The sequence below is a fragment of the Boleophthalmus pectinirostris genome, unplaced genomic scaffold (assembly GCF_026225935.1).
Source record: "Boleophthalmus pectinirostris isolate CB_2022bp ecotype Guang Dong unplaced genomic scaffold, ASM2622593v1 HiC_scaffold_16, whole genome shotgun sequence".
NCBI classification, from domain to species: Eukaryota; Metazoa; Chordata; class Actinopteri; order Gobiiformes; family Gobiidae; genus Boleophthalmus; species Boleophthalmus pectinirostris.
In genome coordinates, this window is record NW_026571095.1 from 4,505,395 (window position 1) to 4,529,389 (window position 23,995).

The 23,995-nt window shown below is 38.3% G+C and overlaps 1 protein-coding gene across 2 annotated transcripts in view; it reads left to right on the plus strand.

The window, feature by feature from the left end:
• The first annotated feature begins 4,098 nt into the window (after positions 1-4,098).
• gng12a (guanine nucleotide binding protein (G protein), gamma 12a) overlaps positions 4,099-23,995 on the plus strand; it is an 88,151-nt gene continuing 68,254 nt past the window's right edge. The window contains exon 1 of one of the 2 annotated variants that reach the window (XM_055151443.1): positions 4,099-4,413. The gene's annotated coding sequence lies outside the window, so the exon portion shown is untranslated. The remainder of the gene's footprint in view (positions 4,414-23,995) is intronic. The other variant, XM_020922184.2, reaches the window with a different exon arrangement.

Sequence of the window (23,995 nt, forward strand, 5' to 3'; positions counted from 1 at the left end):
CCGGACCTGGATCAGTCCTGGTTCAGTCCGACATCGCAGTCACGGAAGTCACGTAAACGGCAAACGGACGTTATCCGTTTTTTCCATTTTTCATTTAAACACAAAATCAAAAACTGAAAAAAGGAATCATTATCTGTTTTTTCATTTTGGTTTTGGAGACAAATAATGAAGAAAATAGTTTTTTTTTTTTTTCCGTTTTCTTATTTTTGGTTTTATATTGAAAAACAAATGAAGGAATGATACATGAATTGTAAAACTACCACTTAAAGACTTCACAATTTGGAAGAAAATTGAAAGAACTCATTTTGAGATTTGGAAATATGTAAATAAAACAAAACAAAACTCCAGGTCTGTTTTCGATGAGTTAACAACATTCTAACATGGTTTAAAGCTCCCAAGAGTAAATTTTGTGATCATTTTGTGTGTAATGTTGGACTTTTAATCCTTTTTATATATAAATCCATTGTTTCCTGGTCTTTTTTTCTGCTTAAAGAGTTGTTTTTGCCTGAACTCCAGTGCAGGTGTCGTCTAGTGAGGGCAGTTCGGGTCAGATACACACACGTAGTAGTTTTGAGAGCTGTGGCCACGCCCCCTTTTTTAGTCTACCAATCGATCAGCGGGACATGTCTTTAGTCGACCAAGGAGCTCTTTAGTCGACTACAATATGTTTCAAAATATGAGAAGCAGTTGTAAAATGTTGGCTCTTCGTTTCAATACAATCCTCAAATTCCTGCGTGTGGGTAAAGGAGACACTGCCTCTCGATGGTGAATGCAAGAACCTATCTCAACTGTCAATTATTGGAGGTACACAGGAGAAAGGTGACAAGATTTTCACAATAAAACAAAAGAGAGTGACTATAGATGTTAAACTGTGGGTTATTTTGTCACTTCAGCCTCATACGTTAGTTAAAGGGCCTATTTTATTTTCTATTCTATGTTATAAAGTTGTTTTCTCATCAAAAACAGACCTGGAGTTTTGTTTTGTTTCATTCACACATGATTGACACGCAGGAGTTGGAGCTGTAGGAGCCATGTGGTACACCGGGAAGTGCTCCACTGTGTTTTTAAACTTCACATACCTTCACTAGAATCATTTGGATCATTTCAACCCTAGAATTGCTGATCTCTAGTAAAAGGCATTTGTTAACTTGAAAACTACAACTACAATGATTAATGAGGTTAATAACGCAGATTACTCAAACATGTGCGAATGAAACAAAACACAACTCCAGATCTGTTTTTTGATGAGGGAGCAACATGGTTTACAAGTCAATTTTGCAAAATATAAGACCTTTACGCACTTTAGGAGGACTTTTTTCAAAATAGTTGTTGGAACACACAGATCCTGATACCCCAAAACATCAGAGAAATGGGAATAGTTCAAAATAAAACCTCCAAATAACGTTTCGGTATCTTAATTTGACTATCACTATTGTGATTAATAATTGGAATAGTAGACTTATTTTGCACTGTGGAAAAGAAAAATACACCAGGACTGGAAGATTATTCAATTACCTGGGTCAGGGGTCTCTAATTAAATTTCCCTGAGGGCCAAAATATTTTCCCATTACAAAACCGGGATCCACAAAAAACCTGCCAGAAGACAATGTTTTAATTGCCAAAATACAAAAAAACTGATCAACAAATATAACTAACTGAAAACTTTATCAGAAGCATACGGTGTTTCTCTTTCAGTTCCTTGTGCGTTCGTTGGAAAATCGCAAATTGTATAAAGCCAAATAAAACAAAACCACATCAGAACTGCACTGTAAACAGAACCAATGTAAAACACATCTCTTTAATGACAGAAGAGGCACCGATGTGAAGAAATATGACCTGGAATGTGTAGAAGCAATCCTTAAACCCTGTTCAAGCACTGTCCGTCTGTTTCTATCTGGATTTATTTAAATTTACAGTTTTTTTTCCCACACATAAAATCAATATAAATGTAAAAAACACGGTAACACTTTATAATAACTACACCTTATTTAGCCTTAATAAAGCATGAACAAAGGTTTAATTAATAATGAACAAAGACTTAATTAATAATGATTCACGCACTAATACTAATAATACAATGTAATGATAACTAACAGATAACAGCTGCCTGAATTAAGTCTTTTTGAGAGCTTTTCTTAAGTGAAGACGAATTATCCTTTATTAAGCATTTACTAAGCGTGAATCATTGTTAATTAAGTCTTTGTTCATTATTAATTAAGTCTTTATTCATGCTTTATTAAGGTTAAATAAGGTGTAGTTATTATAAAGTGTTACCCAATAAATAACATAAGACCGTATTTTTTACACTCTTAGACGCACTCTTAAGCCTCCAACCCCATCATAAAATAACTGCGCGCCACAATCCAGAGCGCCGTATACATGAGGTGTCCCAGCACGACTTCAGTAAACTACAAAGCCGCAGAACACGCAAACACACACGGAGCAGACAGCGACCGCACAGCGACAAACACCCACAAACACACTCATCACTCCACGCCGACGAGGAACGGAACGGAGGAACGAACCGAAAAATGCGAGCGCGACGTGCCGCTTCTAGACACAACTGAACAACTGAGTCACTGTGAACACACCGACAATCCCAGACAGCCCCCTCCCTACACGCCACAACTGAACAAAGCCCAGAGTCACCGTGAACGCACAAACAAACAAAACCACTCACCCATCACACTGTTGGGTTTCCTTTAAAGTCCAGTGCAGTTTATTTGTGAAAAAAGCTGGAAAATAGACCATTTAATGACTAATCCAGAGCGCCTAATAGTGCAGAAAATACGGTAATAGCAATAATGATCATGATGATACTAAATAATAATGAAAAAGGATTATAAATACATACATATAAGATAAATAATAATAGATGAATAACTAAAAGGAGAGGCAGTTGGGTTACACATTCATACAGTACATTTAGTCCAAGAGTACACGTTTTCAGGATTTCCGTTGTTTGTTTTCAGTTTGTTATTTTCCCCTTTAATAAAAAAAAATCCTTTACATTTCGTCTTACAGTTACTCCACACTTCATACAGTTTCATTTTCTCCACCGCTGTCACAGTTAACATAGTTCACGTAGGTTTTCCATTTGTTTTTTTAGGCCTAATCCGAATTTTTTATATTGTTCATGACAGAAAAAGATGCTTCACGTACATAGGTAGGTAAACGCCTTGGATTTATGTGTTGTTGGCATGTGAAAATACATGTGCAATAAATAATGTATAATTTAGTATGAGTATTAGTATTAAGTATTGCAGTAGTCCTCCTTATCCATATTTTGAAAGCTGTGATGTCTCCAGTGTTGGGGAGTAACAGATTACATGTACTGGAGTTATGTAATCAGAGTACAAATTATGAGTAACTATTCGGTTACTCATTCTGTTTAAGTGAGTGGTAATTGGATTACAGTTACTTTGTTGAAATAAATGGATTACAAGGCGGTATTTTCCTGTTTTCACATTATTTTTATTTTTACTTTTTATTTTTGTCGTTAATTCCAGTCATTGCTGCAAACTAAATCAGGACTAAAACCAGGTCTAAACTAGATCTAAACCAGGTCTAAACCAGGACTAAACCAAGACTAAAATCAGGTCTAAACCAGGTCTAAACTAGATCTAAACCAGATCTAAACTAGATCTAAACCAGGTCTAAACTAGATCTAAACCAGATCTAAACTAGATCTAAACCAGGTCTAAACCAGGACTAAACTAGGACTAAAGCCAAGTCTAAACTAGATCTAAACCAGGATTTAACAGGATTTAACAGGACTAAACCATGCAGCGCGGATGTGTCTCCTCCTCTTCTATCAATAATATTTTTAATACGTTCAGTATTCTTGTTTTTGCTTCTCTACAGCAAATCAAGTAATCCAAAGTATTCAGATTACATTACTCACTTTAAGTAATTTAATGGATTCTGTTACAAACTACATTTTGGGATATGTAATCTGTAATCTGTAGGGGAATACATTTCAAAAGTCACCTTCCCAACACTGCAGGTCTCTCCAGGACTCGTGATATTTTGAAAGAGCGTGGCGGACGTTACCTGCCGACAGCGTTCCACTTTACGCACGCTCTTCGGAGATCCGCCTCTTGGCTTCGTGTAAACTCGGCTCTTCCCGTCGCCAAGTGCCTGACTCGAACGGAGGAGGAAAACCCTAAGGGAAAGGTGGAAGACTTCTATGACAGAAATACTCCAAACAACCAAATACTCACGCGGAGAGAAGAAACTGTGCCATTTTTACGCACGCTCTTGCAGTTTTCCCCCCTGTGGTGATTTGGCGCGTCTTGGTGAAATAGTGCCATAAGAAACGTCTCCTCCCAGTTTGTTGTCGGATACTGTTGATTCTTCAGTGGACTTGTTCGGGGGACACGGGCAGAGGCGAGTGGACATTGGCACGGACAGGTAAGACCGCAGTTGTACCGTAACGTCTGTAAAAACTGTCCACAAAGCGCGCGGTGAAATCTGGTGAATTTCATTGACTTGAGCAACAGTTGGGAGCTGCTGCCATGTTTTTAGTCTGAGTCTACCATTCCGAGCAGGGGCGGAGCTGAAAAGTTAGACCGTGGGGTTATTGGGGGGGTCCAGTGGGGTCCAACCACGGATCTGCATCAGGTCTATTTAACAGTGTTGGGGAGTAACAGATTACATGTACTAGAGTTATGTAATCAGAGTACAAATGATGAGTAACTGTATTCAGTTACAGTTACTGTTTCAGTGAGTGGTAATTGGATTACAGTTACTTTGTTGAAATAAATGGATTACATGGCGGTATTTTTCCTGTTTTCACATTTGGGGCTATATCCCTTTTTTTTTTCTCTGTAATTCCACTCATTGCCAGACAGGTCTAAACCCAGGTCTAACCCAGGTCTAAAGCAGGTCTAAAGCAGGACTAAAGCAGGACTAAAACCAGGACTAAACCAGGTCTAAACCAGGACTAAACAAGGACTAAACCAGGATTAAACAAGGACTAAATGAGGACTAAACCAGGTCTAAAACAGGATTTAACAGGACTAAATCATGCTGCACGGATCGTGTCTCCTCCTGTTCTATCAATAATATTTTTAAAGACTCTGCCTTTTCATTTTCTTTTATCAGACAAAACATTTTATGTTACAATATCCTCGTCTTTGTTTCTCTACAGCAAATCAAGTAATCCAAAGTATTCAGATTACATTACTCACTTTAAATAACTTAATGGATTCTGTTACAAACTACATTTTGGGGTATGTAATCTGTAATCTGTAGGGGAATACATTTTAAAAGTCACCTTCCCAACACTGCTATTTAATATGTCCAATAAAAAAAAAAAAAAAAAAAAAAAAAAAAAAAAGATGCAATGGAGATGTTCTAACTTTGTCTGGAATGTTTCACAATATGGCTTTAAACCTTTTTATCTTCATGGAGACCAAGCCAGACCAAGTTACAGGTCAGATCTGTGGAGAGGCGACCCCGCTCACAGTCAGAATGTTTGTTTTTGTAGGTATTTTTGAGTTATAAAACCATCTGTAGTTTAATAAATGTAAAGTAGAGCTGTTTAATGTCATACTGTGGAACATTCCAGGCAGAGCTGTGACATCTCCATAGAAATAAGCAGATGATAGACCCAGAAAAGTTGCACAGTGCACCTTTAAATAATGCCCACATCTGAAATTCCGCTGTTATGAAGTTAATGATTTATAAGAGCAGTAATTGTGGTTTGAATTCGGAGTGAAAGTGAATCGTAAGTACGTCTCCAGTCACTAGCAGCCAACAGTTTGTACACACTTTTTCATTAATGTTTCTTCTTCTTTATTTCCGTGATTCTTTACATTATTGATGCTCATTAAAGGCATCAGAATTATGAATGGACCCATGTGGAATGTAGTGCACAGAAATAGACTCCAAACCTGTTTTTGGTTTTTAAAAATAGCCACACTTTGATCACTGCTTTACTTTGATCAGTGTGTGTTCTTTCTTGACCCTGACGTGACACACCTGTACTCCAGCATTATTTATATCCTGCATCATGTATTCAATGTGTTCAGTGTGTATAACATGTATAAAGAAAAAACATCCAAAGAAAATGAAACTGATGCTGTTAGACCAGGGCTTTTCTGCAAAGTTCTATCTCCACAAATAAAGTTTCAAAAAGAACATTTCAAATCACCACAGTAGTTTCTCTAGGGGTGAATAGACTAAAATATATTTTACTGAAACAAGGAGCATTACCTACTAGGGCTGGGTATCGTTAAGAAGCTGTCGATACGATACACATCTTGATACACAGGCCACAATACGATACGCTTTTCGATACAGTGCACTTTCGATTCAGTACGATTTGATACGATATATTTCAAATCGATTTGATATGGTTAAAGGCTAAATCATGGCTGTGAAAGTAAAAGTCCAATAAGTCAACTAAATTTGTGCAAAGTTAATATGAAAAACACCCATTTTACTCAAAACTGCGAAAATATCAACACAATTGTAGCTCTTACACAAAATAATTCAGTAAAATATACCTAAAAGTACTCTCAGCAATATCTCGATACAGCAGTCCACGATATCAATACTGTATCATCAAATTAAGCGATACGATATATCGATATTTCAATATTTTTGCACACCCCTATTACCTACTCACTAATAAACTCTGTATTACATTAGATTACTTCATTTCCAGCTGAAACATGAGCAGACAGAATCCTGAGGTATAAACTGTAACATGTTTCATGCTGTTTAATCACACTGTGTCACTTTTTAGCCCAAGTATAAAAACACTGAAAACATCTCCACAAACCTGACACTTCTAACTTACTTACTTATGGTCAGGAGGAAGGCCTCCTCCTGCTCGTCTCCACGGAAATGTTGTTCTTTTTTAATCTTCCGCAGTATGGCATTTATATCCCATCTGTCTATATGGAGAATGTTCCGAGGTTCGATTTTAACTTCCTATTTTACTGGAATCGTGCAAGTTCCATACTGTACACTTAAAGATGATGACTGTAACTTTTCTCATGTGGAGCCTCGTGCTCGTCTCCATGGAGATGTTCCACAGTGTAGCATTTAACATGCAACAATTACAGTGTTATAACTGCTTTAAACATACAGTGAAAACATTATGGAACATTCTCTCTGGAGACAAGAACACAAATGTGGGTCAAGTAACCAAAAAATGTGCTCAAATAAGAATAACGTTACTTCAAAATAATATTAGTCAAATAGAAGTACAAAGTAGTGGTCCAATAATTACTCAAGTAAGAGTAATTTATCATTTAAAGTGAATTTAATTTAAAGGACAAAACAATAAATAATGCACAAAATCTGGTATTTTTAAAGGATAGACACAAAAATGAGAAAAACTAAATCAAATGTTCAAATCACTTCATATTGTCACATAAAGTTTTTGTCACTTGTAGTTTTAATCACAGAGGCAAGAGAAACCAAAACTTTGACTCAAGTAAGAGTACTGTTACTTCAGTAAGAAATATCCCTCAAGTGGGAGTAAAAGTATGCTGCTAGAAAAGCACTCTGAAAAGTACAGTTTGTTTAAGAAGTTACTCGCGTACTCCCCACGTCTGGTCACTAGTTTCACATGTGTATTATTATATTATTATTATATTATATTATATTATATTGTATTTGATCACATGTGTGGATCTCTTCACAGACACATTTGACTTGGCTCCTGTGTACTTCTCCTCACTATAAAACCTTTGACTTGAGGAAATTAGTATAATATTTTTGATGACTTGGCATGATTGTGTAATATTACGGTAATTATGCAACGTTCCTGGTGTAGTGTGTGTCTGGAGTACAGACCTCACTCACTGCTGCTGCTGTTTTACTGGCAATAGGCAAAAAACTTTTAAGTACAGAAATGAAAGTTTTACATTATATTTACAATAATTGAAATCGTATTGTCAGAGTTCTCACAATAATATCGTGGACTATCACAATATATCGAATTACAAGTCTCTTTGCTTAAATGAAAAGTTATGGTGCAACAATAGCTAAAAAAAAGACAGAGGGAACTACATAGACCATGATCCTTTGCTCCATTTCAGTGCAGACGACATGAACAAATAACAGTTCTAACACTTTTAAATCTTAGTTCTTTGGATTAAGTCTTGTCAAGGCATTTTAAGAAGAAAAAGTAGTGTATTAACAGCTTTGTTAAACTCCACAAAATATTGTAATAAATATCGTATCGGGAGATGTATATTATGAAAATATCGCACTGAGAGATTTGGATATTGTTACATTTCTAATCGTGAGTCTCCCCACCATATCATGAGCTTTCCCACAATATTGCTACAAATTTCATACTGTGAGGTTCATACCGTGATGATATCGTATTGTGATACTTGGATATCATTACTCTATAAATACCAGGGATTTAACGATATCCAACTCTCACGATACGATATCGTTACATGCCTAGTATTTGTAAGTAGTGATGGGTGATACCAGTGATTTTTGTGTGTCATACTTGAAATGCTTGAAAGTCTTGTACTAAAGACTGTCAAAAGTTTAGAACATCAGATACTAGATACTCATTTGAAGTATCGATACTAAAAAAGTCACATTCACACATCAGAAATTAACTTTTCTTGAATAACTTTAGAATGATCTTGAGCTGTATCAGAACAAGTATGAGAGCCCAAACATTAAAAAAAAAAAAAGGGACAATCCAGTTCCAATCCAGTTGTCCACTGCTACTCAGATGTTCAAATATGTGTTTCTTCTTGGCTTTTTAATTTTATTTAATTTTACTTTGTATTCTTAGTGGAATAAAAAAATAAAAAATAATAAATTGTCAGTACTATAATAGAGAGATATGTGAAGTGAAAGAAGGATGAAGGGGAAAAAATTGTACATTTGTGATTTGAAACTGTCATCTCTATTAGACTGTCAATAAAAATTTGAATAAAAAAAAAAGGTATGAGAGTACACAGACTACTGTTAGTGGTACTCGTAGTAGTGAGGGATTACACAGATATAAGACCACATGGTGATATAAAAAGTACTATTATTTAATGTTGAAAAGTCACATTGTGTTTTTCATTATCATTGTGGTATCAGTATTGAGTATCGAGTCTGTTCCTTAGTATTAAAATCGAGTTTGTAATTTCAGTATCGTGACAACTCTTCTCCTCTTCTCAGCACGTTCTGAGTCTGAATGATTCCAAGTTGTTCCCCAGTATTCCCAGAGCTCTTCTCCGGTGGTCTTCTGGTTGGGGAGTTCTTTACATTGACAGAGTCCATAGTGCGGTCCCCGTGTCCGCTCCTCCTGTCTCCTCCTGACCACTTGACATGCAGCACACACCAGCGCAGCGCCAAAGGACCGGCTCCCTCCACCATTAGCATGCAGCCGCGGGCCTCTATATCACTCACCGGACACTAACATCCAAACTTACAGACGCACTGGGAACTTTTTGGGGGGGACCCGTCGTCTGTTTGTTTCTCATGGAGTTTGTGTGTCAAAAGTGTCGAAAATCAGATACTAAACCAATATCGAAACAAGATAGAGCTACTTCTTTGAGCAAGTATCGATACTAAACAAAGTCAATTTCACAAGATAGAAAATAGACTAGTATACACCCATGGACCACTATGGAACCTGCCTTGATGAAGTAGTATCGTTTAATGTTGAAAAAACACTGGAGGGTTTTTATTATCATTGCAGTATCAGAGTCTGTACTGAGTACTGAGTCTGTTCCTTAGTATAAATCGAGTTTGGACATGTTGCAAAAATGGATTTCTGGAGGTCACACTTTTCTCTTATCATGGTAAATTTAATCAAATTGCATCATCCTTTGTTAATGATATAATACAGTGTTCTAATACAGCTCAAGATCATTCTGAAGCTGTTCATTTGTGTGAGTGTTTTAGGATTTATACTTGTTCAAATGTGTCAGAAGGTCAGAAAAAGTTTTACTGCTGTTTTGCTTTTCAGTTTACATTGCTCCACTGTGTTTTTAAACTCCATACACGTTCACTGGAATCGTTTGGATAATTTAAGATCTGGATTTATATTATTTATTATATTGATTGCATTTATATAGAGCCTTTCAAGATCCCCAAAGTGCTTTACAGTTCATTATTCAGTCACTCCACACTCAGTGGTGTAAACTACGACTGTAGCCACAGCTGCCCTGGGGCAGACTGACAGAAGCAAGGCTCCGACCACCATCATCACTCACGCACACACCACTTTCATACTAGGCAATGTGGGTGAAGTGTCTTGCCTAAGGACACAACAGTTTTTTGCCACTGGCGCCCCCTGTGGCACTCACTGGGAATTCCAAGTCGTACCCAGGCCCAGCCTGCTGAGCTTCTGAGATCTGACGGGATCAGGCTTTGACAAGCTGGTATGGCCACAGATTTGCAAACCTTTACTGAACTAAATATGAAACTACCACTTTATGACATCACAAGGTGGAACAGAGCATTTGGAGCTTTGGAGTAGACAGACTAATAATAAAGAGTTACTCAAACATGTGAATGAAACAAAACATAACTCCAGCTCTGTTTTGTTTCAGCTGTAAAGAGTCAATACATTTATGGTTTAAAGGTACAGTGTGTCACTTTCTGGAGGTGGCACGTCACCTGAAAGAGAAGAGAGAAAGTTCAAACCTTATACTTCAGAACATTCTCCAAGGAGATGAATATGTTTTATGCCATACGGTGGAACATTTCCATGGAAACATGCAAGAGGAGGCCCTCCTCCTCCTCCAGGTCAGATAAGAGTCAGGTTTGTGGAGATGCAAGCCCGCACAGGATGTAAGTTGTTTTTGTAAGTTTTTCAATGCTATAAACAACCAAAATGGGAAAAAAGGCTAAAAGTTAAATGTATAATTAATTAATGATTTAATTAACTCTAATAATAGTATATAGTTCTAAAAAACATAGTTAAAGAAATACTGAGGTCACTTGAACACATCATCAAGTGGCTTGGTCTGATGTAAAGACCATTGCCTAGTGTCACGACACATGATAAAATTTCAACTCGATTCCGATATTAAGGAATTGACTCAATGCTCGATACAGATTATTATGCCACAATGAAGATAAAACATACACTTTTTAGTAAAAGAATGTGATTTTCATGTGCAAATTAGGAAGTAGTACTTTTTTGTCACCATGTGGTCTTATCTTGTTCTGATGCAGTTCAAATTTTGTCCAGTTAAAATGATTTTGTTTTTTGCAGTATCGATACCTGCTCAAGTGAGTATCTCGTTTCCGTATCAGAATTCCGATACTTGCACAGTGGAGATTTGAGTTTAAAATGTGGGTAGCCTACATTCTTGGTTGCCATAGTGACACAGAATGCTGCTGGACCGGACCTACTGCTCCGACAGACTTTTGACAATCAGCCAATCGGAGCTCACGGTGTTTGCATTGTACTTCCTCATTGTTGTCAAATCTGTCCACACTTATGTTCTAATGATTTTAGTTTGTGTTTTGTTTGTGACAAGTTTTTAATTAACTCAGATATTTACTTGATTTCAAAATAAAAGCACAAAGTAGACACAAAAATGGGTAGTAATTGCACTGTTACTCCAAAATAAAATTACTTAAAGGTGCACTGTGTAACTTTTCTGGTGGAGGATCCATCAAATGTTTTGTGTTATTGCTATGTCTGGAATGTTTCACAGGCATGACATTAAACCTTTCTATCTTCATGGAGATCAAGTTACAGGTCAGATCTGTGGAGAGGCGACCCCGCTCAGTCAGAACGTCTGTTTTTCTCGGTATTTTTGAGCTAAAAAAAACACCTGTAATTGAATAAATGTAAAGTAGAGCTGTTTAGTTTGGTGGAACATTCCAGGTAGAGCGATGACGTCTCCATAGAAACAAACAGGTGACAGACCCAACCAAAAAGTTACACAGCGAATCTTTAAGTAGAAGTACAAAGTAGTGGTCCAAGAAATTATTCATGTCATCGTGAAACAGTATTTGGGGAAACTACTGCTCAATAAGAGTACCGTATTTTCCACTCTATTAGCCGCTCTGGATTATAAGACACACTGTCATTAAATGGTCTATTTTTGAACTTTTTTCACATATAAACCACACTGGACTTTAAAGGAAACCCAACAGTGTGATGGGTGAGTGGTTTTGTTTGTTTGTGGCGTTCACGGTGACTCTGGGCTTTGTTCAGTTGTGGCGTGTAGGGAGGGTGCTGTCTGGGACCAACGGATTGTCGGCGTGTTCACAGTGACTCAGTTGTTCAGTTGTGTCTAGAAGTGGCACATTGCTCTCACTTTTTCGGTTTGTTCCTGAGTTTACTGAGGTTGTGCTGGGACACCCGAGTGGATTTGTGTATAGGGCGCTCTGGATTGTGGGGCGCACGGTCGTTTTTTGATGGGGTTGGAGGCTTAAGAGCGTGCCCTATTGTGAGGAAAATACGGTAATTGTAAGAGCAACTGTTAGGATGTAATTTATGTTTCATAATTTAAAGTTAATTTAATTGGAAGGAAAAATATTTAACTCTGCTATTTTCAAAGGGAACACACACAAAAAAAAGAGCAAAACAAAGTCATAGCTGAAGGAGCGGTGCAAGAAACACAAATGGTCTGACAGTCGCTCAGTTGGTCGAGCGTTTGTCCACCGATCTGAAGGTTGGAGGTTCGAATCCTGCTCTCGACATAAACATTATTGGTTAAATTTGATTATAAAGGTGCGATTCAGGCTCCCACAGATGAATGCTGTTGTTGTGTCCTTGAGCAAGACTCTTAACCCACCTCGCCCCAGTGTTTGTAAATGTGTGAGTGGTTTCATGTTGTAAAGAGCTTTGATCCTTGAAGGCGGAAAAGTGCGATATTAAAATTTGACTTTTACCAAATGTTCAAATCATTTCATATTGTCGTCTTAAAGCTTTTGTTACTTATAGACGTACTCACAGTGGGAAAAGTAACCAAAGCTTTCACTCAAGAGTACTGTTACTTCAATAAAAAATATCATTCAAGTATGAGTAAAAGTATGGGCTCAGAAAAACTCCGTGCAGCTACATGTAGTTGAGTAAATGTGGCTTGAGTACGGCAGATTATGAGCTTAAATCTGCATCTTTGTAAATCATAAAAGTCAAAACGAGAAAGTCCCACAATATTTCTTTATGTCTTTACACCTCACTGTAGCTTATGACAAGGCTGACCACAATCTTCCACTGTATGATGTGGAGAAAAGGAGTGAAAATGTCAAGAATTGGTCATAAATTTGTCTTACCGCAGTACACATACAGTATATGATATAATCAGCTCTTTTGACTGAGAATCTTTTTAGTCGACTACAGCAAATGGAGCAACAACAATCTCCCACTCTGCTTCTGGAAGTCATTTTTCCATAAATTTTTCCCATAGACTTTTCAAAAATGTCAAATATTAAGAGTTCAAAGACATGGTGCAGACTAACAGCTACATGCAAACTAATATCCATCACCTGTTTGCTTTGAGGTTAAAAAGCACATTTAAAACCAAGGATTCAGCGCGTTTTATTACCTTGGCCATTCATAAGATACAGATTTGAAATGATGATTAGCTGTTTGTAATCAGAAACACGTGGCGGTAATCACGGCAGTCCTGGGTGATGTCACATAGTACTTGAACTTGCTTTGTTTTTGACCAAAAAGCTGCAGGTTTATCAAGTTTGAACTGAAATTACCAATAAAACACCAACACACCTCAGTAGAAAATATTATGAGTTTAGTAGCAAAAAATTGGCTTTAGTGTTAAAGATGCACTGTGTAACTTTTCGGTTTGGAGTCTGTCACCTGCTTGTTTGTATGGATGTGACATTGATCTGCCTGGAATGTTCCACAGTATGACTTTAAACAGCTCTGCCTTAGATTTATTGAAGTACCGGTGGTTTTATAGCTCAAAATACCTAGAAAAATAGACATTCTGACTGTGAGCGGGGTCGCCTCTCCACAGATCTGATCTGTAACTTGGCCTGGTTTGGTCTCCATGAAGATAGAAAGGTTTAATGATGCACTATGTAACGTCTAAGAATCTATCATTCGTTCATTTGTTTTTCAATATAAAATCAAATATAAGAAAATGAAAAAAACAACTGTTTTCTTCATTATTTGTCTCCTAAACCAAAATGAAAAAACAGATAATGATTCGTTTTTTACTTTTTTTTATTTTGTGTTTAAATGAAAAATGGAAAAAAATGGAACGACTGTTTACGTGACTTAAACTGCGATGCCGGACTGAACCAGGACTGAACCTGGACTGAACCAGGACTGAACCTGGACTGAACCAGGACTGAACCAGGACTGAACCAGGACTGAACCAGGACTAAACCATTTTCAGTCCTGGTCTGGTCTTGTTCTGGTCCTGGCCTCAGTCCCGATCTCAGTCCTGGTCCCGGTCTGGTCCTGGACTCAGTCTTGGTCTGCTCCCTGTCTAAGTCCTGGTCTCGGTACTGGTCTGGTTCTGGTCTGGTCCCAGACATGGTACAGTCCTGGTTTAGTCCGTATGCGGCGCAAAAATCTGGCATTGCAGTTGAAGTCATGGAAATGGGAAACGTCTGTTATCTGTTTTTAATATTATTCATTTAAACACAAAATCAAAAGCTGAAAAAACAAATCATTATCTGTTTTTTCATTTTGGTTTAGGAGACAAATAATGAAGAAAACAGTTGTTTTTTCGTTTTCTTATTTTTGGTTTTATATTGAAAAACGAAGGAATGATTGATACACAGATTTCTAAGGTGGTCCGCTACGTGCTTGTCTCCATGCAGATGTTATTTCTTTGCGTGGAATGTTCCACAGTATGGCATTAAACACGTCTGCCTTGCGTTTGTACAATTACAGGTGATTTATAGCTCAAAAATACCTTGAAAAAGATGAATTGTTTCTATGCGCAGGCTCGCTTCTCCATAGATCAGACCATTAACTTGTCTCCGTTGTGATTACCAAGTTATTTACTGTGAAATCATCAAGACAAAGCAGTAATATCTCCATTTTGAAAAGTTACACAGTGCAGCTTTAAGTAGTAACTGTTTGAAGCTCACTGGGTCTTTCTCAGCAGCAGTAGATCTATAGATTGTGTGAGGGTGGATTCTGTGTGGGCCAGTAATGACAGGTTTTAGCTACAGCGTGTTGTAACTTAGAGGAAACGCACATTTTATGGTCCTTGTAAAAAAAAAAAAAAGAGAGAGAGAAAATCAGAAGTTCTAAAAAAGTGACTCCAGTTGGTTGTCTTTGCCTGCTGATCCTGCGCTCTGATTGGACGCTACACAGGAAGTAGATAAGCGGCGTACGCTGTGTGTCAGAGTGAAAAGGCGCTGAGGTAGATATGAACCGAGAAGAGTTTATTTTGTACTTCTGAAGATTGCGGTTGAATTTCGTAATTTTCTTAAGAAGATAGAGCCTGTTCCTTAAAGGTGCATTGTGCAACTTTTTGGTTGGGGGTCCGACACTTGCTTGTTTCTATGGAGATGTCATTGCTTTGCCTGGAATGTTCCACAGTGTGACATTAAACAGCTCTACTTTACATTTATTGGCTTTATAGTTCATTCTGACTGTGAGTGGGGTCGCCTCTCCACAGATCTGACCTGTAACTTGGTCTGGTTTGGTCTCCATGAAGATAGAAAAGTTTAATGCTATACTGTGGAACATTCTAGACAAAGCAATAAAATCTGCATAGGAATATAAAAGAATGTACTATGATTTAATGTTGAAAATAACATTCTATTGTCGAATTAAAGAGTGTTTTTTTTAATCATTGTGGTATCAGAATCGGTATTGAGTATTGAGTCTATAGGTGAGTTTCATTGTTGACAAAAGCGCGCGTTGCATGCTGGGAATTATTTTGGTCGGCGGTAATAAACACTAATTCAACATGACGGACGGAGCGAGAAAGCACGTAAAGGGTATTGATCCCGGTTATTTATCCACTCTAACGGCAGACGACCCAAGACCATTTGACCAGAAATTGGTCATAAGCATCGACGGACGACAAATCACCCTTTTCAACCCCGACAAAAGGTGGACCAAACCAAATTTCTGGTCAGAATCGCCAACTACCTGGACAAATATTCACTTTGGCGATATCCACAATGACTTGGTGGAAACTCCTGGGCCATTCACAGCAGAAAAGATGAAAACCTCCAAGAGTCTCGATGTGTTGTTGAACTTGTTGGAGTCCACGGTTTGTTAGGATCTTCTACGTTTACTCTGTGAATGTTTGAAAGTCGTTTAATTCACCGTTAGTGGTTCTTTTCACTCAGAATACGAAAAAGACATTTTCCTTCTTCCGTGCTTCTATTTGTGCATCCGATAATGCAGCAGGAATTTACCATTATCAGGGAGAAATACGTGAGGTTACACACTGTGTTTGACGCTACCGTGTTTCTTGCCTCCGACCAAAATATTTCCCAGCATGCAACGCGGGCTTTTAATAACAATGACGTCAGCTGAGACTGGCCTATTTCTCTGTATTGAAATCAAGTTTGAAATTTTAATACGTGTTTCTTGTTAGTTTTCATACTTCACTGTGATTGGTTAAGTCCATCATGAAACCGTCTCTATATTGTATTGAATAATTGCGTTCTATTGTGTAAAAATGTGTGTATACTGATATCATCGAGGTATTAAATTTGTTAGAGTATCGAGCAGCGTATTCCCAAGTATCAAAATCAAAATATTTTAGATCAAAAGTCTAATATTACACAAAATTAACTCTTGTGAGCTTTAAGTCATATTAGAATGTTGTTGCCTCCTCAAAAACACACCTGGAGTTGTGTTTTGTGTCATTCATATGTTTGCGTTTATTACTAGTCCATCTACATCTCTAAAGCTCAAAGTGCTCTGTTCCACCTTGTGATGTCACGTAGTGGTAGTTTTCAAGTGAACAGCTGCGTTTTACCATTTATTCAGTAGAGATTGCAACCCACGGGACCCGACGCAAAACAATGCGGCGCAGGACACATTTTTAAAGATCATCGCAGGTGCAGGCGGGAGCGTGTGGGTTGAATGACAAACTGCAGTCCCGCAAACTAAATATGAGTGTAAAGTTAAATATTTGTGCTGGATATTTTATTTGGCATTAATAAAAACATTTTAAATAGCCTAAATTTGTGGACATGGTCTAATCTCGTGCACATTTTAGACAATTCCTTTCCGCTTCTCCGTGTTTGACAGAGCTTAAGAAAGCGAACGTCCCCATCTTGAGGGACTTGCGGGCGGGTGGGGGATAAAATATTATAGCTGCGGGTGGGAGCAGGAATGAAAATTACAATTCTTTGTGGGAGCGAGTGGGAGCGGGCGGAAGTGGGCGGGAGCAGGACTGCACATTGCGGGTGCCAGACTGAAAATTCAATCCCGCGCAGACTTCTAGGTTGAAATCATCCAAACACAGTGGAGAACTTGTCCAATGAGGTGCTTTTGGTCTTCTTATAATTTATGTTATTAGGTTCTTTTTTCAGACCAAGACTTTGTTTTCATACCTGACAGTTTGGACTAATCACTAGCGCTCTTCCTCGGAGTGGTCACATGATGTTGTGATGTCCGACTTCCTCAGGACAGTAGACCAAGAGTGTGAGAGAGTAAAAATGCCCCCTTGTCCTGGTTTATAGTCCCGTGTGCTGTTATAAACAAAATATATACAAAATATATTTACTCTCACCTAATAATACAGTGGAGGACTTCCTGTATTACCACATGACATCACAAGGTGGAACACAGAGCACAGGTTTCACAGTGTGAGAGAAGAACTCACTCTAAGGCTGCGTTCACACTGCAGCCTGAAGTGACCCAAATCAGATTTTTTGGCTTCTATGTTCCTGTATCTGATCTTTTAATGACAGTCTGAACGACACAGATCCGATTTTTTCAAATGTGACCCAGGACACTTGGATATGTGCTCCTGAAACTGATACACTTCAGATGTGACTTCAGTCTGAACGGCCAAAGTGCATTCGTCCACCTACACGTTATCAACAAGCCACAAATGTACACAAACATTCTTCTCGTCATACGAAAATTGTTAATGAACTCTGTGTCACTGAAGTGAAGCACATCACCACTCACCACTCTTGGCTCCGTCTCCACATCCACATACGTTCCTTTCAACGGACGTCACCGCCGCTGTCCCACAAAACACCACGACCAAAAACCTCGTCCTTCTCCTTCTCAATCTCCTCCTTAAAACAAGTAAGTTGTTCATGTTCTGGCTCCGGTACGAGAGGAACTTTAAAATCTCCAGGTGCTCGATGCTGCTGCGTCCATGTTTGGACAACTTCTGTAAACACAGAGACGCTCGCTGCGGTTGACGTCGTCGTGTCTCCAGTGTCACATGTGGGACACTTTTGGGCCATTTAATGTTCACACTGGAGTCACATACAAGTCACATTTAATTGGAAATGTGAACGACCTCGCAAAAACATCGGATTTCACAAAAAAATCTGAATTGAGCGTTAATCCCTGCAGTCTGAACGGAGCCTAAATGTGCAGGTTTGTGTGTTAAACATGTGAATGAAACAAAACACAACTCCAGGTCTGTTCGTGACGAGGAAACAACATTAAGAACATAGATCATAAAATAGCGTCATGTGGGCCGTTTAAAATCAGAATAATTATTTTCTACCATCTCCTGACCTGAGTGCAGTTATATTTTGGGCTGCCTTGTATTTCTGTTACATGTGGTGTGTGTATGTGTGTGTGTGTGTATGTGTGTGTGTGTATGTAGGCTGATGTGGGCTCGGGGTTATTTATGCGAGCGTCGTGTTTTCAGTACTAACAGTCGTTCAGTATTTTTAGTGCTGTCCCCTGCATGTGCCCACTTGTGTCCACCTGCTGCTGGCTCTTCTGTTTCCCCACAAACACTCAGAGGATGTGGAGGCTCAAGAGTCTCTTATTCTGATGTTTGGACAGACACAACACACACACTGCTGCTGCCGCTGCTCTTAAGTGAATATTTTGTTACCATAGACTGTATATAAATCTGGACATAGCTCGATCACTTGCTGCATTTTAAATAGGAAGTGTTCATGGGGTGCTTCTGGCTCCATCGACTCTGACTTCAATTGACTTCACACTGAAAAATCATCCCCCCTCTCTCTGTAAAAAATGTTTTGTCCATAAATAAATTCCAATTCCTAATATAGAACTCAAATTCGCTCCTGTAACTGCAAACCTCGACCAGTGACATGCACAGCAAAACCTGATTAAAACCTGATTACTGGACATTAAAGATCCAAATCCACTTTATTTCTACAGCACATTTTACAAATAAAACTGTTTTCAAAGTGCTGCACAGAGATCAGAAAATGAAGACAACTAAATTTGGTCGTACCAGTCCTAAAACAATAAAACCAGTCAAATCAAATAAAGGCAAAACCATAAAAAAAAAATCATAAAATAGCAGTAAATAAGTCAAATAAAAAATAAAATAAAAGACTCAGAGTAGCACACGACTCACGCGGTGTTAAAAGTAAAATAGTAAAAGTGGGTTTTAAGATGAGACTTAAACTAGTGATTTAAACTAAACTCTGATGCAAGTAAAGAGAGGCAGAGGTGGGGACTTGCAATTCGTGACTTGGAGTTGAGTCAGACTTGAGTCACTCTTTTTAGGAGAATTTACTTGATAAAATGGACTAAGACTTGGGACTTGACTTGGACTTGAGGCCTGTGACTTGAGAAGCACTTTTAAATCTGAATTCTTTCTGTTCTGACTGTAATGATTCACACTAAGACATTTAAAAAGTAAACATTTGCATTTCTACAACTCTTATATACTCTATAAATACTCATATATAAATTTACTTTTTTAAGTAAAATTTTTCTTAGAAGTCATATAAATTGCCAAAATCTAAGCTGGTTTAAAGACTTGAAATGACTTGAAGCTCAAAGCAGACGACCTGGACTTGACTTGAACTTTATGGGCCAGCAACTCCAGACTGGACTTGGACTTGCCTCTATTTGACTTGGGACTTGACTCGGACTTGAGGTCAAAGACTTGAGACTTATTTGAGACTTGCAAAACAACGACTTGGTCCCACGTCTGATGAGAGGGACCACGATCAGAAAAGAATCAGAGGGTTTTCCTGTTTCCATCACATTTTAAGTTTAATTTTATAACTCAAACAAAAAAAAAATCTGATAATATTCTGATTTTAAATGTGCACGTAACCGGCAGTGCTAGTGCAGCTTGTGTCGCTCAGTGAGTGAATTCTGGAGGGTCTGAGCTTTCACATGAGGCCTGTTCATAAACTGAGAATGAGACAAACTTGTCTGCGTCTTCTTCTAGTCCCTGCAGGTTTAGGCTCTGGTGGTTCACTCAGTTAGAATTGTAATAACTTTTTGTAAAACATTAAGAGCACAGGCTACGTACTCTTATATCTTTACGGATGAAGTTCACTTAAAGGTGCACTGTGTAACTTTTTGGTTGAAGGTGTCATTGTCCCACAGTATGACATGAAACAGCTCTACTTTACATTTATTCAATTACAGGTGGTTTTATAGCTCCAAAATACCTAGAAAAACAGTGAGTGTGAGCGGGGTCGCCTCTCCACAGATCTGACCTGTAACTTGGTCTAGTTTGGTCTCCATGTAGATGAAAAACAAACAAACAAAAAAAAGAATACTGTAGAAAGAAACATTCCAGACAAAGCAATAAACATCTTCATGGAGAGAAACATTTGACAGACTCTCCACCAGAAAAGTTACACCATGCACCTTTATTTAGGGAAATTTGTCCCGTGCGTTTGACCCGTTCAGGAGCAGATCTTGAGTGAGGAGTACCTAGCTGGAGGTGCATGTTTTAGGTTGTGTGTGATATATTACTGAACTAAATATAGACCCTATACGAACCATAAAGTAGAAATATCCCTCACAAAGTACTTTAAATGTACTATGAGCTGCAATAAATACATGACAGAATACAACAGTTAAGGAGTTGGCTTGTGTCTATAATGAAACATAGAGGTTAATAATTTAACCTTCTTCAGCTCAAATCTCATCACAGAACAGAAATATAACCACAATTTTATTACAAGTGCTCCACAATAAATACTGATCCCCCGAAATGATTGTTCCATCTCTCATGTAGTGAACGAGAAGTCAATAAAGTGATTATCGTGACAGACTTTGCAACAGAGAGAAAAATAAATGCTTCTTAATGGTTTTGATTAATTCATCCTCAAACCAAAAATGATATCAGTGTTGTAGTACTGTATTGTACTGTGCAGTGAAGTTTTTCATCCAATATTAGTCTGTGTACAACTTTAACACTGTGAAATTTAAAGACACACTGCCCCCTGCCTGTGACTTTCTACTTTACATGTTAAGTTAGTCATGAAAAAGTTTAAAATCTGTGTTTCTCAAATTGTGATACATGAGCGCCTTCTGGTGGTGCTTGCAAAGATCTGCAGTTTGTGGGTTTGATTAATTTAGAGTTAATTTTATCCTCTTCTATCCTCCTATTTTTGTCTAATTTCTTGTTTAGAGTTACAGTAGAAATGATGTAGTCCGCTTTTAGACCTGGATCACACCTGGAATAGTCCTGGTTTAGATCTGGTGGTACTCGCAAAGCTGTTTTCTTTTCTTTGGTGGTGCTTGTTGTGAAAAGTTTGAGAAGTGAGACAGCTGTGTAATGGAGTCAGCTGCAGTGCCTCTTTCTGCCACATGATGGTGCTCTATATCCACATTTCTCTCAGGTTCTTTTCACCAAACACAGAAGCAGAACTTTTTCTGAGAAGCACAGGCCACTTTTTCAGAATTATACCTGTCATATATAATTACAGTGTGTTGACTACAGGTTTAAACACAGATTATGTTTTATTGTTCCCTGTATGGTGTCAATCATCTGCATCAAAATCAGGGTAGGGCTGTCAAGAGTATCGCAAATCAAAAACGTATTGATACTGAAACTAGAACACTCATTAGAGCAGGTATTGATACGAAAGAAGTCACTTTCACAGAACAGAAATGAACCTTTTCTGAAGAGATTTACAATGATTTTTTTTTTTTCTTACATTGTTGCTCCTAAAATAGTTATAATTTTTATATTGTGATTTAAATGGTCATCTATTAATCCATCAATTAAAGGTCTTGTGCGACAGTAGCTCAGTTGGTAGAGCATCTGAAGGTTGGTGGTTCGATTCCAGCTCTCGACATAAATAAAACATCACAGGTTGAGTGGTCAGATCCACTGACCCACAGGTTGGCTGGTGTGATTCCAGCTCCCACAGATGAATGCTGTCGTTGTGTCCTTGGGCAAGACACTTAACCCACCTTGCCCACAGTGTCTGCGTACACTGGTGTGTGTGTGTGTGTGGTTCCTTGTTGTAAAGTGCTTTGAGGGCCTTGAAGGTGGAAAAGCACTATAGAAAAATTTGACCATTTACTTGATTTTTTTTTATGTATTTCAGGAAAAAAATGGCTTTCTCCAGAACAGATTTAAAGTGTAAAACAGCTCTTTCTTGAGGTAAAGTAAGTGAGCAAAATAAGTCTGCATCTCATTAAAAAGCCATACCAGTTCATCAAAGCCTGATCCCGTCATATCAGAAGCTCAGCAGGGTCGGGTCTGGGTAGTACTTGGATGGGAGACACTGGGAATTCCAGGTGCCACAGGGGGGCGCCAGTGGCAAAACCTGTCATTATGTCCTTGGGCAAGACACTTGACCCACATTGCCTAGTATGAAAGTGGTGTGTGCGTGAGTGATGGTGGTGGTCGGAGGGGCCGATGGTGCAGATTGACAGCCTGCGCTTTGGGGATCTTGAAAGGCGCTATATAAATGCAATAATTAATAAATAAATTAATTAATATTTTATTGTCTGATAGTTAGGAAGTGCACGTTAACATGCTAGTTGTTGTTAGAATTACCATCACAGTTCAACTCAGCTCTTGTTTCCGAAAGCTGAACTCATCATGGTGAATAATTACGACGCTCAGAAGGCATGAGGTAAAAGAGGAATAACTCTGGACCACTGCAACCCGTTTAAACTGAAGTAGTTTTAAGACAGTCCACATTTTAAGATTTAAAAATCAGCTACAACGTCTTTTAACTGAATAATCTTGACACATCTGGAGCAGTGGGTGAATATAACTCACAGAAAACCCCACGGAAACACAGGAAGAACATGCAAACTGCACAGTGTACCACCTGTCCACACAAACTATAATGGTCAAATATGTCCTGAAATCTTATCTGTACCTTTTATATCTTATTTTTATTTCATTTGTTGCATTTTTTTTAACAAGACTTTACATAATTTTGAAGAACAAGAAATCTAGTCCATTCTCAGGTCACAGCATGTCATGTCCACAAGAGCAGTTAAATGCAGATAACTTTGGGACACTGCGTCTGCTGCGGCGATAGCATTAGCTCCACACAGTCCCGCTGATAATGCCGGCTTGTTTTTGTCATGTTAAAGGAATGCGTGGATGAAATGGCCCAAAGTTCACCTGCCTCCCCCTCACAGGAAGAAACTGTTTGCCTTCTTCCTCGCTATAGCCTACGGGACGACAGACGCCCAAATATGGACACATCCTAAACAGGGAGAGGCAGGTGCTAGTCAGACAGGTAGAAGTGACTGTAAAAGGAAAGTCTTTTCTTATTATGGAGAAATAGTTCAGCATGCACTAGAAACTAGGTGGGTATTACGCAGTTGCACAATGGGGAAGCATGCGTTTGTCTTTTAATCTAACTTTAATAACAGAGCTTCTAGTTTATTCATCTCCAGCATAGAGTTATTATTATTATTTTTATATAATTCATTGTTATTTTACCAGAAAAAAACATGATAGTGTGTGTATAGTGTTAGAAATAGAATTGTCTTCTGCTCCTAGTCCTTTATTGGCAACTTAAATGCAAACTAACTAATACATTTTGCTGCTTTCTGGTCAAAAACATGTGCAGCACTCAGTGGGCATTGCAGTTTCAAGTGCTATGTGACATCACGTAAGACTGCCCTGATTACAGCCACGTGTTTCTGATTACAAACAGTGTTTAGTCCCAAAAAAATTTCGCTTACAATGTTGGTGCACTATGC